Raw genomic sequence first — 18,597 nt, forward strand, 5'->3', positions numbered from 1 at the left:
ATTTAGAATCGTTTTCGAAATTTCCTGAAATATGTTTATTAACGTATCATCCTTCGATCGCAATGACATAATTATTAATTGTGAAAATTTAATCTGGAAAAGTTGTTCTGATGTGAAAGGTTCTTTGTATAGAAAAAAAACATTTTAATAAAAAGAAAATTTAAATATTCTTTTTGTTTTTATCATTTTATCAATACGTATTTTTTTACGTTTTTCTTTTGCAAAATTAAAATATCAGAGTAAATATTACCTTTTCTGGGAAAATATCTCTTTATTCAATATGTTAAGGTAAATAATGAAAATTGAATTAATTCACCGGATTTTGTTCTCTCGCGAGTTTTTTTTAATTGTTCAAAAAGTTATATAAAAGAAACAAGACAATTGCGCGAAAAAGTAAGAAAGATAAAATTATACAAAAGGTTTTTAGGAATATATTTTTTTTCTGATTCTAAAATTCACAGTACGAGCTTTCACGAAGAATAAAAGAGTGAAAAAATTCAATTTCAATTACCAATATTTATTTTAATTCCGTGACGAAATAAATTTTGCATGATTATTATCATTGTATCGAATATATATAACTATTATAATTTTAGAATATGCCAAGCGTAAGAATTCGGGAAAAATATTATATCTTATAATAGGACTTTAATGTTACGTGGATCAAAATTTGGATAAAAGTTCATGACACATTTCAAAAATTAATAAAAAGAATCAACTGACTGAAACAAAAATAGTACGATTTGTACCAAAATGTTCATCATGGTGTAGAATTTTTTTTTGGATGAAATAAAAAAATGTTCACATTTTCACTCACAGATGACGACGTAAAAAAACTCGACGTAACGCATAAATTGTAACCAAAACAGTGCATAATTGATGTTCATTAGGCTATACTTTGCTTAATATAAAATTATCACGTTTTATTATGAGTGTCCTTTGTAGCTCGGGCTACATCCAGACGTTTACTGTAGTTTCAACAAACGATTGCGGAAGAGTCTCGACCATGTTATGTCTTCTGTTCTTCGAAGTCATATTAGGTTATAAATGCGGCGTAAACTTTGCATTTGACATATTCTAACAAGAGGAAATCAAGGGACGTTCAAGTCCTGAGACCGAGGTAGTTCAAAACTTCTTTTTGAACCATAATAACAGCTCTTATTTCAAAATACCAACATACGCAGTCCGCTCTCGTAATGTGCGAGTCATTTTTAGAATGACGGCACATCAAAAGCGATATTTTCTGGTTACATTCTATTCTGCTTAGCACTTAGCTGCAGAAAAGCATGCATATGAAGTATATAAAGTAAACCAACCAGCTCATATCTGGCCCCGTAAAAGTATTTGCAAACGTCGATGATGCACCATCTGCACTATTTACGTCACATTTTATGAGTTACGAGATCAAGTTTTGCGTGTGTTACGCATATCTAGTTTTTATGATGCAACACCGTCTGTGATTAAAATATTAAACGATTTTTATAAATTTATTTAAAAAAAACCTCAACTCCATAATAAGTAATCTACTGTGTAAATTTCACGCTTTTTAATGTCTACGGGTTGATTTTTTAAAATAATTTTTAACGTATCATAGATTTTTCTCCCATCTGAAAAAAACGTAAAAAACAAATTATGACAAAAAAATATTTTCGTTATAAGTGTATAGAGAGTGCTGACGAACCTTTCAAGTACCGGGCTAATTAAATCTTCTTTGTATACCAGATAATTTTCTGAAAAGAAACTATTTTTTTTTTCATTTTGGGCCTTAATTGGAACTAAAATGACCTGCCAGGAATTCTTCATGATAATTGTTTCATGTTTTTCATAATGTGGTAAAATTTACTCGTATTCAAGAATTACTTGAGATATTATTTTTCATTAATTATATTGATTATTTTTATTATATTAAGGGTTATTATCAGCAGTCTGATCGAAATTCTATCATAAAAACTATATAGCATTGAAAAAAGGAATTTTCTAATCTGAATAGCAGTTTGTATATGAGTATATGGTCACGTATGGGGCGGACATATTTTCATAACATTCGTTTCTTTCTCGTTGAAAGAATATACAGGAAATTGAATTCAAATCACATCATTTTTTCTGAAGAAGAGTTGAGTAAAGAAAAATCACGGAAATGGAATTTTCTCTCTCTGGCGTTCTCGCCCCCACCCCCTTAAATGTAACACAAATATTTTTGTGCGAATTTCTTCGGAATTATATTGATAGGAAAGTATAGCGTATAAAAGAGAGAGGACATTACGACAGTGAGAATATCGATTTTAAAATTAGGATTTCATGTGCGTATATTCAAATCAAATCAGTCAATCATCATATATATATATGAATGATTCGAATAAAATTTCATATGATATTTCCCCCTTCAATGCTATCTCGCAATTTTATTTTGATCGTAAATTTCAGTATTTTTCATTGCAATTTTTTTTTTTGAATAAAAATTTGTACTATTCTTTATCATGCGCGAGTTCTCAATATCGATAACACCCAGATGTGCTTTAACATTAATAGCAAGTAAATTCCTCGAGGAAACTGAGAAAAAAGTTGCAGTTTCACTGAAATCATGACCCCGTATTGACCGAGCGTGCAAATTTTGTTAAATTTTCGACAAAAAATAATTGTTTTTATGAAATTTACAGATTAAATTGGTATAGTAGAAAAATATTCCAGTGTTCCCTAGTATAAAACAATGTTCTTCAATCTTTCTACAGCTGAGAACCGGTGAAAATAGTTGGAAGATTTTGCGGATCAACAAAAAGTTCATAAATAGGGGGGTTTTTGAGGACAGGCAAAAATGCCTAAATAGGAGAAATGTTTTCAAGCAAGCAAGCAAGCACAAAACAGGAGAAATAATTTGCGGGTCGGGAAAACATACATAATCAGGAGAAATAATTTGAGGACTGGCAATAAATACATAAATAGGACGAATAATTTTCAGACCAGCAAAAATACAAAAATAGACGAACAAAATAGCGCATCGGAAAAAATACATGAATAGGATGAATAATGTGTGGTCCGGTAAAAACACATAAACAGTTGAAATAATTTGTGGACCCGCACTAAATAAAAAGGAGGAATAATTCACGGACTGGGGCAATAAATGAACAGTAGAAATAGTTTATGGACCAGCACAAATTACACAGACAGGCGATATAGACTGTATCTTATTTATTAAATATTTGATTATGTAGCGGCTATATGAATTGGGTGAAATGTTCCGTGGACCAGCGATTAAAGAACACCGGTATGAAATATGCATGAATATACTGAATCGAAACATCACATGATGAGCAATTGTGGCAGAATTAAATTTAGTTTAGGTCTTCATCCGATGCAAATGTCATCTGAAAAGTTCAGCATGATATTTTTTTGTATGAAAAAAAATGATTTTTTGACATTCATGGAAATTATGAAGAAGGTTTCATACATAAATCATGGAATCTACTCTAAAATTACAAGAGAGAAATAAAAGGGACATCATTTAGTATAATTTCCGAATATTTACCTGAAGTTTATTTTCAAAACACGATTATATATATATATATATATATATATATATATATACACACACACACACACACACATAGATGTAAAATGACAATTTAAGATTTTCGAAACCTGTCAGAAATTATGACTGCTTACATATTATTCATGTTTACAGTTATAGTTCATGTTATAGTTAGGTTCTCATGTAAATCTTGGATCTGCAAAACAATAAAAAACGTTGTAGAAGCTTCCTATTTCGATTTTCCATTTTGTAACAATGGGACTTGTGATGTGGCAGTCAATTTGATAAAAGGATTTGTTGATACCGTATTCTCCTATTTTAGTATTCATGACGCAAAAATCGGGGGACACCAGCTTTCTGAATGTTGGAGTCTGGACCGTTCCCGGCATGACGAGAAAAGCGAGACTCAATGAGGATCACATTGAATAGAGAACATGAATTGAGAACATCGATATCAATCTAAATTAAAAGAATAAATATGTGAATTGGAATATAACAATTGCTTTCACTGTCGCAAACGTGTTTTGTTTGAAAGAACATGATAATGACACTAAAATCAAACATTTACGTATCCTTTACGTAAAATCTTTTTCTAATTATTAGTTCATCTAATCTATGAGAGTGAATATGCTTAGCTATCCAGCATTTGCAATAAAACCAAGGCCTATGGTAGCAAAAGCGAACGTGAAATCCGAACTATCTCCAACGTAGCTTTCAAAACAAAAACTATCCTAAAATTCAGAGAACAGACAAGGTTCAAATCAGCTAATTCAACCGACTTTTTGAGTCCAAATATTTATGAATTTCCCAGAATCTGTGACTTTAAGTTCCCAGGCACGTTGGCCTCCCTCACTGTTTCCCGGCATGCCGCCTAATGCTGAGGAATACGTAGCAAGTGTTGTGATATCTATAGTAATTAAGGTAAAACCAACATATCCCCAGGTTTTAGATATCAAATATCGTAATACGAACTGGGATTCCGAATACCAAAGCTATATAAATTTCAGATTTGAAAGAAACTTGGAATTAACGTGTATGCAAAACGTCTGGCCAATATTTCATTTTGATGCATTATGTGCAGCAATATTTTGTAATCGTACAAAAACCTTTCCTTCGGCTCAACCTTATGCGGAGTTTAAGCATTTCAGCGATTTGAAACCTGAATCTCAAATGATTTAGTAATCTTTCGTGGACCATTTGCTTGATTTGATGATTGATGAACGGTCGCGGGCTGCAATCAAATAAAATGTTTCATGACTTTGAATGTCTTTTACATGTTTAGTGAAAATTTTAAAACCAAAATCACCATACAGTAAAACTCGGTTATAACGACCTTGTTTGTAACGACGTCTATAACGTCCATTATTGGCGGTCGGGACTGATTCCTATAGAAAATTGTTTTTAAAACCTCGGTTTTAATAATACCTTGGATATAACGACAAAATTTCAAAGAATCTTCGATGCCGTTATAACCCAGATTGACTGTAGTTTATTTTCATGAAACTTATCCAAGTTGGATGTTGGTGCAATTTTAACAATGAACTCATTGGCATTTATAGTAGAAGCTGCGATGAAAGTGTCCCGCAATCAGATAATCCTGTTTAACTTTTAAATAAAATAGAAAACACACCCTACAAACAATTAATTAAACAATACTAGTATGAGCAATCATTCAGTTCAGTTTTACAAAATTATGTTTGAGAACGCGGGCCACATATGGCCTGCTGGCTATGAATTGATCATGTTTGTTATGGTTCTTTAGTTCTATGATTTTAGCTACGGATGTAGAAATTAAAAAAGTTTTATTAGAGAAATTCCAAGGGCACTGGAACTGCTTTTAATTAATAAAGCGGGCTAAATTTACATTGGTGACCCATTGTTCACAGTCACCTCCTCTTTTAGAAATGAAAAGGGGAAATATATGAACTTTGCATTGAATCCATAATAATATTCGAATTGTATACCGATTCTGAAGCCATACGAAATCATAACTAAGAGTATGGCTAAGTTGAGATATTACTCTGAGAAAATGATGAAACACACAGAGCTCTTTTATCAGCGGATCGTATTTTGCAACAAGAATTGATAATTTAATACAGTCGACGCTCATTAAAACGACCCCCATTATTGAACAGAAAATGAACGGGATATTAAGAAGTCGTTGTATTGCTAGTTTGAAAAAAAATTTTCTACGGCAAGCCGCATTAGGATGAATAAAAACATTATATTATTTATTATTCGTTATACAGGGTCGACGATAAGTTCTGAATGCATTTTAAAAGTTAATGACAAATCAATCAATTGGCACAAAATGGTAGGCTTTGCACCAAAATACTTATACCCTAGAGTTTTTCTCTTGCTAAATAAAACAATGTTCAACTTTCTCTCATAGGCAGTACTGTAGAACGAGAAAACTTGACGTAACACATAAAATGCAACACAAATAATGCATAATTGATGTTTATGACACAATTTTCATTAAATAAAACTATATCAGTTCAATATGAGCGCCATTTTTAGCTCGGGTTACATCTGAACGGGTGTGCTCATGTCGAAATGCACTTATTTTATGTATACAACTGTTATGTAAGCCAAATTCAAAGATCTTTCTTTCAACGTACACGCTGGTAATAACATACACTTCTAGAATCATCAAGTGGGTACCTTATAAGCTAACCCGACAGCAATTATTTCATTTATTACTTATCAAGTTATTTTAGGAGTGGTTTTCTTATGCACCGACTGACACATTGTGATATTAGTTCTGAGACAAATATTGAATGAGGCTTTTCGAATAGACGTCATAATCATCATCAGCATCACTCCTGAGGGACATACACTGGATGATTCCCATACAGATCAATGTTAAAATTGCCGATTTTAGCGTAGAAATGCGGAAATTTAGTGGGGTTTTCCACCACATCAATAATTTTAAAAATTGAATTGAATCTTTGGTTTTCGAAATATTGAGCTCTCTTAGAGATACGAGGCCTAGAAAATTAAATATGAAATAACGAGCCAGATCACTTTTGAGGTGGATATTCATGCAATAACATTGATTTTGAATTTTCATTTAGTATATCTTCTCAAGCGGGAAAATGAGAATTAATGTCTCCGTGTTGTCTATATTATCTAATTGCATCAATCCATACAGTTTAAGATGTTTTTAAATTAATTATAGGACCATATAAATTACATCGAAGAAACGCAGTTTTAATCAAGCATTTTTTTAAGGAAAAACTTGAAGTTAAAAAAAAAATTCAAAATATCTAGCTCCCATTAAAAAGAAGAAAAACGATTCATTTCTATGTTTCTTTAATTTAGATTTGTTTCTTTCATGATCGCATAGGAAGTCGCCATATTTCTTATCTTGTATGTCCCTCAAAATATCACGTGATCCAAAAAGCCTCATATCTTCAACCAAACACCAGTCCAGCCGTATCGCAATTTATTGCCACTAATTTCAGTTAGAAATGAAAGCGTCATCTATGGATTGTCACCTAAGCTCGTTGGGGAAAATATTTACATTCGTCCCCGGATTTGAACCTAGAATCGTGACGGAAACATTCACGGTGGTAGACGGGCATCTTACCACACGGGCGTTTCCTTCAACTTTACTATAAAATTTCTTAAGAAGCTTTATAATAGCACTTCTCTTTTTTTTTTTTTCCCCGCACAAAAAAAACCGTCATAACTTTTTACCCTTATCTTTCAAAGTGGATTAAAAAAGGAAAGCTGTATTCTCCAGTATATTATATATATAAGCCGAAATCTAGTATAGGAAGGATTCATATATATATATATACAGCACATACACACGAAAATTGAATTTTGTGTTGGTTTGATGATGGGTACCGTAACATGAAAATCGAATCATTCGGCAACCAAAAACATCTGCAGGCGATGGTGTGAAAAGGTCGGTTTTATACGAGCCGTAATTGCAGTTTCGCTTCATATCTTTTATCATTCCTTCATACAAGAACGTTCTCCTTCCGGGAAAATGGCTGCTGGCCGCGTCGTCAACAAACCTCTTTTCCATCTCTTAACCCTATGGGATGCAATTAGAATTATTTCTTGCGGAAGAATGTGTGTTCTGCCCCCGTCTTTTCCTATCTACCATGTGTGTGTGTCGTTGATATAATAATCACTGTGGCCGAGCGCTCGAGGTTGACTATTGTCAAACGTGTATGTTCTGGGTTTGAGAGGTCAGGCAATCGCTATCCTAACCAGTTATTTTTATTAAGAACAGAAGAATTTTTCTTTGAGAAATGATATTTGTTTCTATGTCCTTTAACGGCACTTTTTACAACGTTATTTCAAACTGAGTGATGACCTTGTTTTTAGAAAGTTTATTGGAAATTGTTATGCAGTGATACACCCGGAGTTGCGCTATAGGTGGGACTAACACTGATCGCGTAAGTCGAATTCGTGCCAAAATCGGGTGCAATTTTTGCCTTGAATAGTAGTTAATTGGGAAGAATCCGTATTTCTCAGAAACATGTCTTTCAAAAAAATGTTCAATCACAATGCAGGTCTCATAACATTTAAATTTAATTTTTTTTAATTTAGCAGGTTTTAAAACGTTTAAGAATTACCATTAATATTTTAAAGTCGCTCCAAAAGTTCAAAGTCGGATGTAGTACAATATTTGACAACACTTTGGTCCATCGAAAGAAATGAGCTTCTTGTATTCTAGCAAGGTAATTTTGTTATTGGTTTTTTTTTGTATAAAGTCAAGTAAGATGTGTCGAAATTAGTTTGTGTGGCGGTTGAGTGACTGTGTGGTGCATTGTCAATAAATTATATATAGCATAATTCTGAACTCAACGTATTAAATGTTGACCAAACAATTCTTCAAAAATGGAAGGTATTTTTCCAAATCATTCTCTTCCTCTCTCTCAGATTCGAATTGATTTTCAAAATCTCTGTAGTATAGTTTACATCTTCAGCTGCTTCCCTAGTTTCTACTTTCAGCACCTTAAATATCAGCTCAGCTTTTTTACATATGGTTTTCTGATTGAATGGGCAATATTTTTTTACTTTTGAAAATTATACCATAAACAATACTCTCTCTGTTTCCATCTCGACTATAATCCCATAAAACTTACGAAATGTGTTGGATTCACAAAAACCAGGCATTTTTCACAGCAAATCACTTAAACCGGGGTATCGTAAGTCGGGTATGATTGTGTAGTCAAATCTCGATAAAGCGACCATGCCACGGCCGGCGGAAAACTTCGAGTTATCGTTAGCTCGACTTACCGAAAATTCTTATTGCGGAGAAGCAAAAGATTTTCTTTCAACATAAACAGCGCCATTTACGAATATCGTATCAGTGAAAAATTTCAAACTATTCGATATGAATAAATATACAAGAATGAATTATTCTCTGATGCCTGACTATTGAATGAGAAAATTAAAAAAAAAGACATCGACGCATAGGCGGGGGGGGGGGGGGCTTTGGGCCTCCAATAAACGAATAAATAGGTATATTATACGACCGCTGTGGTGGTCGAGTGGCCATAGTGACGAGCTCGCATCGCGGTGGTCGGCACTGAAGTTTGTTTTCTGTTGTTCCCAACTGGGAGGCGCGAATGCGAGCCGATTAACAGGTTCGCCACAGAGAGCAACAGGCCTACAACGTTACAAATATTCAATCATTACACTTTACTCACAATTTGAAGTATAGATGGCAGCACTGAAATATCAGACACAACACTAGCTACACACTCAGAATGTTAGGTGCACTCACTTTGTTCCAGACTATGCCACGAAGCTGGGCTGGAAGAGAGCAACGGGATAAGTCCGGTGGCAGAGCCCCCTGGCGTTCATTCATGTCATGAACATCTTCCCCCATGAAAATAGATTGTTAAAAAAAACAATTTTTTCGTACCGGTATTTTGAAAGGATATACTTTCTGACAATTTAATAATTAAAGTGTTTGTGAATAACACAATTTATGTACTGAATTCTAAACATTAATTTTATAGGATTATACCGTTTTTTTAGAAGTCATTTTCCTAATACCACATGTTTTAATGTTGATCCAGTTGACGACAACACAAACTCGTGAAATGAACTCCTACATCGAATATAACAAAAATTTCCAAAACTCCATTTTTCTTGTTAACGTTACCTAAACCACGCTAGCAATGACGAAGTTTTCTTAATGAGCCATAATTCAGAAATCTTAACGAAGTCATACAACTGACTGCATGCAATATCATTTTAATGAATACCCCCTTTTGCATGGGAGGAACACAAAATAATCTATAATAGGTTCGGAAGATTTACTTCGCCTTCAATAGCGGTAATTTCCGATGAATGGACCGCAGTCAATTTAATAGGCCGCTTTTCCGGCAAGAATCGAACCTCGAGGATAGAAGATTAACGACCATTTACAAAAGAAAACTTCTTAATAACTTTTCCAGAGTAAGAAGGGACACGTACGCGCCATGGGAAGAAAATTTTCCCATCCAATCCCCACGATTCCTACCCCCCTTGAAATATGCACAGAAATGTCTTATACCATCTAACGACCTTTAATTAAACAACAGGTATTGTGTGTGCTCCTTAGAAATTATGCTTTTGCGACGAATAGCTCTTAAAATTCGTTAATTTGTATAGAAAGAGAGAGAGAGAGAGTTTTCAGAGATAAGATCTGCAGCATGTGCGTCGACTTTGTCTTCTCAATTATGACTTCGGGATGATCTTTTATGGTGGAACAGGACGAGGATGAGGAGAGCCTGAGAGCCATTCGATTTATTTTAGTAATTAAGATAATGTTAATTAGCCGTGGGACGCCCCTGGTGTTATAACTAATGGAAAAGAATGACATGAAGCTGCTTTATCCGCAGGTGCTCGAATTTCGTTTGGATTCGAGTCTTAACTGCGAGAAGATATTTCAGCCACGATGATGATGTTACCATGAACGGATGGAATTAGAGAGACTTTGGGAAGATTATCGTTTCAATTTTTTTTGTGCTTTTATCATCCATAAACTAAAAAGCATTCATTAGCTGAATTATAATTTCGAATTGAGGACACAATGATATTGCTTTAAACCTTTCACAGCATGAAATAAATAATTTCGCATTGTAAGCCTTCAAAATGCCTTAAATTAGAGGGAAAAAATTGTAGTTATTCACTAGAAAGAATATTTTTATTAATAGTAAATATATCAGTATATTTAATGATAGTTATTACTTGAAAAATATTTTTCAAGTAATCACTTTCTAGAGATCTTTAATAAGAGATATTTCTAGTAATCTTTACCGAAATTCCATAATGATCGAAATTTTTTGAAATAATTGCACGATTCTCTATTTCATGCAGAGAAATAATCCCTGAATTATTAAATTTTAATTGAGTAATGATCAGCATAAATTAGTTAGCTCACTGTTAATTTAAAATGTTTAGATTAGACGAAAGATGCTTTTCTCTTTAGCTAAAAATATTTTTTTTAATATGATAAGCATTTTATTGAATATATGTACAGGGTGTGCTATAAATTCATGAAGAGTTTAAAAATTCATAGAAATGGAAGAAATTGGCACATTTGAATGCAGCTTGTGAAAAAATTAATCTCACGAAGGGAGATTTTTTATGATATTGAAAAAGATCAGTTTAAATTTTTTTTTGTCGATAGAAAGCGGTGCCTAAAAGTTCGGTAGGAGTGGAGGAACCTGAAGTTTTTTTCAATCACTTCTGTGTCCGATATCTTCGTACAGCCTCAGCCGACGCTTCGTGGCTGAGGAAAAACAATTTCACCAATAGGGCTTTTTTTATCCACCAATTTCAACTTGACAGTGAAAACTTTATGTGAGCTCCAGCGACAAGAAAATTTAGACATGAGCTGTGTTAATTGTACACTCTGCATTTTATAGGACTCGTTCAAAGATTTCCAGTGATTTTCTTTCATGTAATCGTTTGCTTTCGCCGTCTATTGACAAAAATGTAAAATATTTTTTTAGAATAATTTTTTCCGAGAAAAACATGTTCAAAATTTGTTTACTGATAAGTTTTTTATACTGACATTCTTTATGTTCAAAGAACGCATCAATCTATGGATAAAATTTTTTTGAATTTGAATCAATTTTAATTAAGATATTTTTTTTTTACATTTGTGAAAAATCTATTTTTGGTAATGCATTCTTTGATATTCGTTGTGAAATAAAAGGAGAAATGCTTTTCTTAACTTGAAAAATATGTGTTTTTCAAAATAATAATTTTTCTTGGTTTTCTGTACAGCCCTTAATTTTTTAAAATATTTTATGATTTTTATTTCATATCCTGTAAGTGCTAATGCGGCTTTTATCGCATCAACCGTCCGTCGTAGTGGTATGGTATCAATTTAAACATGTTCAAAAAAGGCGTTATAAAACCACCGTGAGAGCAAAAATACGGAGTGAAAATTTCAAGTGCTCTGTATCTCGAGGCCAACAGAAAAATTTTCATGTTTCTAAGTTCGTAAAATATTTGAATTAAAAAATCAGAGAAAAGTTATGAAAGAACAGCAAAAGCTAACTGCAACGCTCCTTTCTCTCATTTATGCTGTTTTTTTTTCCAAACTTTCCTCTAATTTTGAAATTCGAATATCTCTGTGAATATTGCGCTTAGAAACTTGGAATATTTTTTTTGTTGGCTTCAGGAGATACAGGGAAACAACTTTCTTTTAGGAAGTTAGAGGACAAGAGACTGTATAAAAATTTAAATTTTTTTATTTTGCGACACACTTTATTTTCACTCTCAAAACTGGTAAAGGGTAATTTTTCAACGCTATTTGAGAGTTTTTTAAATTGAAACTATGTTTCTACGACGGACGGTTCATGGGTTAAAGGCCGCATTAGCACTTGCAGGACATCCTGTATAGCGACAATCACTGAAGTACCGAATTTTGATCGAGTAAAGAGCAGGAATTAAGGTAACGGAGCAATAATGAATGAGAAATTAATCCTTTAACGGTCAGTGTTCCGAATTAAGAACATAGGTTTTATTAATTTAAAGAAAAAAAATTTTCATGAAAGCAGTGGATTTTTTCTCTGAAGGTGCAAAACCCCGAATTTAATTTACAAAACAAAAATTTTAACATTTATTTCAAAATTTTAAATTTTAAAATCACTTGGTGTTGAGATAGAATGAAATTAATTTTTTTAATTTTTAATTTTAATGTTGTTTCTATGGCATAAGTAAGTCCATAAACCATAAAAAAATTTTTTTAATGAATTTTTTGGTTGATACATCTAAACAGGAGAAATAAAATTAAAAAAAATTCAGAAAATCATTCCAAAAAAATCCTAATTCGACCGGTGTGTAAAAGGTTAAGATAAATAATATTATTAAAATTGAGCTTATGGAACATTCGAGTTTGATGAAATTCATAATAAACAGCAGGTACTTAATCAAAACTTATTGAAATCGATAAATTTTTGTCAAAGTTTGGGAAAGTATTTTACATCGAAAAATTTCCGAACGGAAAGCGGTCAATATGGGATGAAGTTAGATAGCAACAGAAAAGAATATGAATACATAAGTGATGATACATAAAGTGTTGCGTCGGATGTTGCGGAATAAGTAATCGAACATATGGTTGTAAATGAGCTGTCGGCTTCCAGTTCATCAATCATTGGATATCCGTGGAGAATTCCATTGAAAAAAAAAAAACTGTGCAGCTGATTCTGTTGAACCGTATAATGGGATCATTCGTCTTTGGATATGAGGCGGAGGCTCTTTGTTTTCCTGAATATTTTAATCAGATACGATTTTTTCTTCATTTTTTTTTCAATGCATTCATCTTGATCAACTTTAGTTCATGATAGTTACTATTTTATTGCATTTTTCATCGCGTAAGTGAAAATGGAAAAGCTATTTCTTGCATTGAAAAATAAGAACTAATTTTCTTGTACGCAATCATTTCTACTTAAAGATTTGTGTTAATACTAATGAAATGAGGTTTTTGGTTGATATTTAGGTTAATACAGTGCATACTGCTTAATGTGATCAAATCGAAGCTGGGACGCGGTAGCCCAGGTCGATAAGACACTCGCCTAAAGTACCAAAGGAAGTTTAGAGGTGTCGTTCTTGTCAGAAAACTTTCCTGACACAGGGGTACAACAAAAACGGCGACATGACCACAGAAAAAATTGCTACCGCAGGGAGTAATCGCCAATAAATTGTAGGTCCCGGTCTAATTAGCCCTAGTGTGCAGAAAATGACCGTGGTGTGACAAAAATGATCAAATCGAAGCTCGGTTTTTTGAACAAAATTAGCAAGGATTTCTTCTGAACTTTTTGGACTTATAATTGGTCTGAAACAGCGCGTATTAATCAATACTGTTACGAATATAGTATCAATGCAGTGGAGAAGCTCCCACAACAGACACTCCCCGTTAGCGGACACCTCCCGTTAACGGTTACTTTTTTTGAAAACGCCAACGGACCTCAATGCATTTCCTACCAATTAACGGATGCTCCCTGTTAGCGGACAAAGTTTTCGGTCCTGAAGGTATCCATTATTATATTCTGAAAATTCTATTAATTCCTGAACACTGCAGATGGCTGCATAATTTTCAATCGTCCTGCTGCAAACTGCTGACTCATTTTCAGAAAATTATCCTACTGCTCTAAAACATACATATTTTTGGGAATATCAGAACGTATGTTTTTCATTTCGGCCATTGTGAGGGATTAGAAGAGAACTGTTTATATAATATGGATTACAAAACTATTTTAATGCACTATCCATCGATCGCTTGCGTAAGTCGAGGAATTGGGAAACGGCAAGAGAAACTCACAAAGAACTACAAGGAATGTTTTACATTTTATTTGGCTTCACTATAGAAAATCAATTGCAGACATCACACCATTAGCACATGAATCGAAGTGGCTACTATGTCAGACGAACAAATACGTGAATGGAGTACGAAAATTTTTAGTTAGCAAGGGTGGGTGTTCACCTCCAGTATAGACTGCAGTCTGATAACGATAACTTATAGAGGGAGAGAAAGTCTGATACAACTTCAGTTTCAAAATGCGCAAAAAAAAAGTAAAAAAGAACACCAGTTTTCAAATCAATAGCCCCAAAATACTTTAAAACAGTTGAAAGTTGATTAAGAACACGATTTTGTTTTGTTGCGCAGTGTTATGAGTTAAATTTCATTCTGATTTCAACACCGAAAGTAACTGAGATGACATGAAAGTCACGTCGAGCATGAGGAAATAAAATGAAACCATTTAAAAGAAAATTACATTTTGGAATCCAAACACAAACGTATATAATTTTCTACGAAAGAATTTGACATTCCCGAATTTTTCTTAACTTATGATATATTTAATTCCATAACTTACGAAATGCTGCTCGAAGGTGTGGTTGGCGTCTCGAACATCCCGAAACAACAAATGACGTCACAGTTCTGGATATTTTTCATCATGCTATTGACGCCATAATTTTTTTTTTTCAGTATTTTCGCAATTCCTATGAAAGAAAATTTTTGCATTGACATGAAACCGAAAAGAAGAGAAAAGAAAATGCTAAATATATTTACTCGCTGCTACACAGATAAGCGGGAAATCTGAATCTTTACAGCGAAAACAACCATAAAAAACATTTTCGCGTTGATACATGTTCTCTCACAATTTTCTCATCGCTCCCAGTATTTTAATTATTCATTTCAAAGCCATTGCATTAAAGAAAAAAAAAATAGAATACTACCAAAAAAATAATCTACTTTCATATTCATCTTCGGAAATTATTAAGATATGGATCAGCTATAAAAAAACCTATATCATTAGATGTAATTATTTGGAAATGGCTGCGAGAGATATTATCGCCAGAAAAATCCACGGAAGTTATCATTTATCAGTTAAGAACAAGCGCATTATAAATAATCATCTGTTAATTGAAGATTTGTGCTTGGAATTTGAATATTGATAATTTTTTTTTTCGGTTCTGAAATTGACGATGGGGTTTTATTACGGTATTGAAGAAATATATTGTTGGTGATCATTTTAATAATTAACGGATAAACTACCGCCTTTAGCAACGCGCGTGGGGCGAATGATGAACTGAGCGTTGTTTCGTTTAAGTCATCGGAAAATGCAAATTAACACTTTTCATTTCTCTGGTTTCGGTTCGTTAATTAAATTAAGAAACTAAATATTGAAGAAGATAATTTCTTTATTTAATAACGGATTGATCTCGAATTGGAAGGCATCTTCTAATTTATTCATACCTCAGGAAAGTAAGAAAGAAACGTCTTTCAAACTTCGTTTTGGGTATATAAAACCTCATTAAGAGCGGTTATTGATGAAATTAATTACATAAGACTAATTACTTGAGTAACAAATGTAAAAGAGTTTTCTTATATTTTTGGAAATTTCACTATCCAGGTAAAATTTTTCAACGGCATTCAAACGTGCAGTATTCATACAGAAATGAGCGAAATAGCTTTTGATATTAAATATGTAAATAAAAATGGAATTTAAAATATACTTCATGCTATCGACAGATTGATTTTTAAAAATTAGCAACATTTAAATTAAAAGGATTAAATTCTGAGACGTATCTCATTTTTAGGAACTTCTCTTTATGCTCCTATCGTCCATAAGAAATTTATTTCTTCGGTGATAGCTTTTAATTTTGACACGGTAATCGTTTAAATACATAGTGCATTCCGGTAATAAGGAATATCATTTTTATTTTTTCGATTATTCCAATTTGAAACGTTGTAGAGAAACCTGAAACGTGTATTTCTATGAAATTTGGTTTCTTGTCGTTGACAACTTTATCGCATTATGAAATAAATGCTATAACTAAATATGTGTTATAAATAAATGTGTTTATTAAAAAATTCTTTTCATTGTGTAATATGGAATGAGCTCAAAATGAAGAAAACTAATTCAAATTGATCAAAAACTAGATTTAATGAGTCTATGACAATGAAAAATGAAAATTTCATCGAATGTTTTCGTAGCTGATGATGCGGTGGTGTCATAGTCTATTTACAAGAGTGGCAAATGCACAGTATTCCCTATTCTGCCAATCCAAAACACAAAATAGTCATGGTGGGCCCCATAGGGGACAAGACACACAGGATTTCCAGATCTTTCGTTTTCCATCTTACCAAACTTTCGAAGATACATTCTTGCCCAACTCAGATAAAAGAATTGATGGCAGATGGCAGCATTACACAAAAACAAACTTCACGTTAGGCTCATAACACGTACACTCCTTTATGCACTAGTTCGTTAGAAATTCCACAGAGGAATGTGAATGAGGTGCATGCACGGTTGAGTAGTAGTAGCAGCCCAACTCGGAAAATACAGAATTCCATATTTGCCTGACACATCATCTGTGCGAAAATAGCGTTCCATCTTACCGGAGAAAATCGTTAGCTAAAAATGAGCACAACGTTATAAAGAGAATTATGCATATTCACCGACCATTTTGGTAAATTTGATAAATTTCCCTGAACTCATCACTTCTAAAGGGGGGATTATGTATAATGCCCACACACAAAGGGTCACTGGCAAACATGACAAATGCTACTAAATTCATCACATTTGCCGGTTATTTGCATAATAGAAATTTTGTATTGTTAAATATGATATATTGTTCCCACTGCTGTAATAAAATTCCAGAGTCTGAACAGGATATGATTGACTCTGATTTAAAGAATTTTTCTGAACATCCCTGACATATCTACTATTTGACGAATTCCGAAATAGGGCCTCAATATAGCAAACTCTTATTTAACAAATTTGACTATCGTACTTCGATTTAATTAACTCGTATTCAACAAATTTTACAATCGCACCCCGATCTAACAACTTTTACGGTTTGACCCCGATGTGTAACGAGCTTTCATTTAACAAATTCTTCGATTTGACTCTTTTTTACAAGTTTTTGTGAATATACAATCAGACTACCAATTCAACAAACTGCAGTTTAACGAATTCTGGAATCGGACTCTAATGAACGCAAAGGGCTCTGCCACCGGACTTATCCCGTTGCTCTCTTCCAGCCCAGCACCGTGGCATATTCTGGAACAAAGTGAGAGCACCTAACAGTCTGAGTGTGTAGCTAGTGTTGTGTCTGATATTTCAGTGCTGCCATCTATACTTCAAATTGTGAGTGAAGTGAAATTGAATATTTGTAACGTTGTAGGCCTGTTGCTGTCTCTGGAGAGACTTTTTAACGGGGATATCGGCTCGCATTCGCGCCTTGAAGTTGGAAACCACAGAAAACCAACTTCACTGTGACCACAACCACCACTGTGGTGCCGGTGGTGTTCGAATCTGGTTCCTCGCCCGTCACTATGACTGCTCGACTACCACAGCGGCATAAGGGTCCGATTCAAAACAAATTTACCAATTACATTTGGGTATTATGCATCATGCATAGTTACCGGTGAAAGCGATAAATTTCAAGCATTTATGCAATTAACCAGAGTATTATGTATAATCATCAGCAAAAGTGAGTTTTTTGCAGCATAATCACCGGTGAAGATGATAAATTTATCAAACTATCCAGAAGATTCGTGATTACGGATAATAACTGGTTATCAAGGAAACAGTTATTTTCCGGATATTATGCTGAGGTGAGCTCGGAAAGAAAAGTAATCACGTCTCCGCCGGGACTCGAATCCAGGCCCTCTTGCATACCGGGCAAGCATGCTAATGCTCATGTGTCTCCAGTGGTGTAGATGGTAGCATGCTTGCCCGGTATGCAAGAGGGCCTGGGTTCGAGTCCCGGTGGAGACGTGATGACTTTTCTTTCCGAGCTCACCTCAGCATAATATCCGGAAAATAACTGTTTCCTTGATATCTCTGGCTGAGAAAAAAGCCATCTATATCTCTCTAATAACTGGTTAATTATGCATAATAGCCGATTTTTATCACATTTGCCGTAACATATACTTCTATAGTATTTGAATTTTTAACGCATCATTACTTGAGCATTATACGTAATCAAACACGGTATATCGCGTAAACATTCTTTATTGTGTTATATTTGCGAAAATTTTCAAGATTTAGAGGACTGAACACGAAGAGAGGAAAACTATACATACAAAT

General features: G+C 33.6%; 1 non-coding gene across 1 annotated transcript; it reads left to right on the forward strand.

Moving 5' to 3' along the window:
* The first annotated feature begins 18,211 nt into the window (after positions 1-18,211).
* On the forward strand, positions 18,212-18,285 carry TRNAT-GGU (transfer RNA threonine (anticodon GGU)). Its single transcript has one exon. It is a non-coding gene; the product is annotated as a tRNA-Thr (tRNA).
* Positions 18,286-18,597: the final 312 nt, after the last annotated feature.

This window comes from Pholcus phalangioides, unplaced genomic scaffold (genome assembly GCF_987345545.1).
Source record: "Pholcus phalangioides strain wild (caught in Gottingen) unplaced genomic scaffold, Ppha-v1.0 ptg000009l_1, whole genome shotgun sequence".
In the NCBI taxonomy this organism is placed as follows: Eukaryota; Metazoa; Arthropoda; class Arachnida; order Araneae; family Pholcidae; genus Pholcus; species Pholcus phalangioides.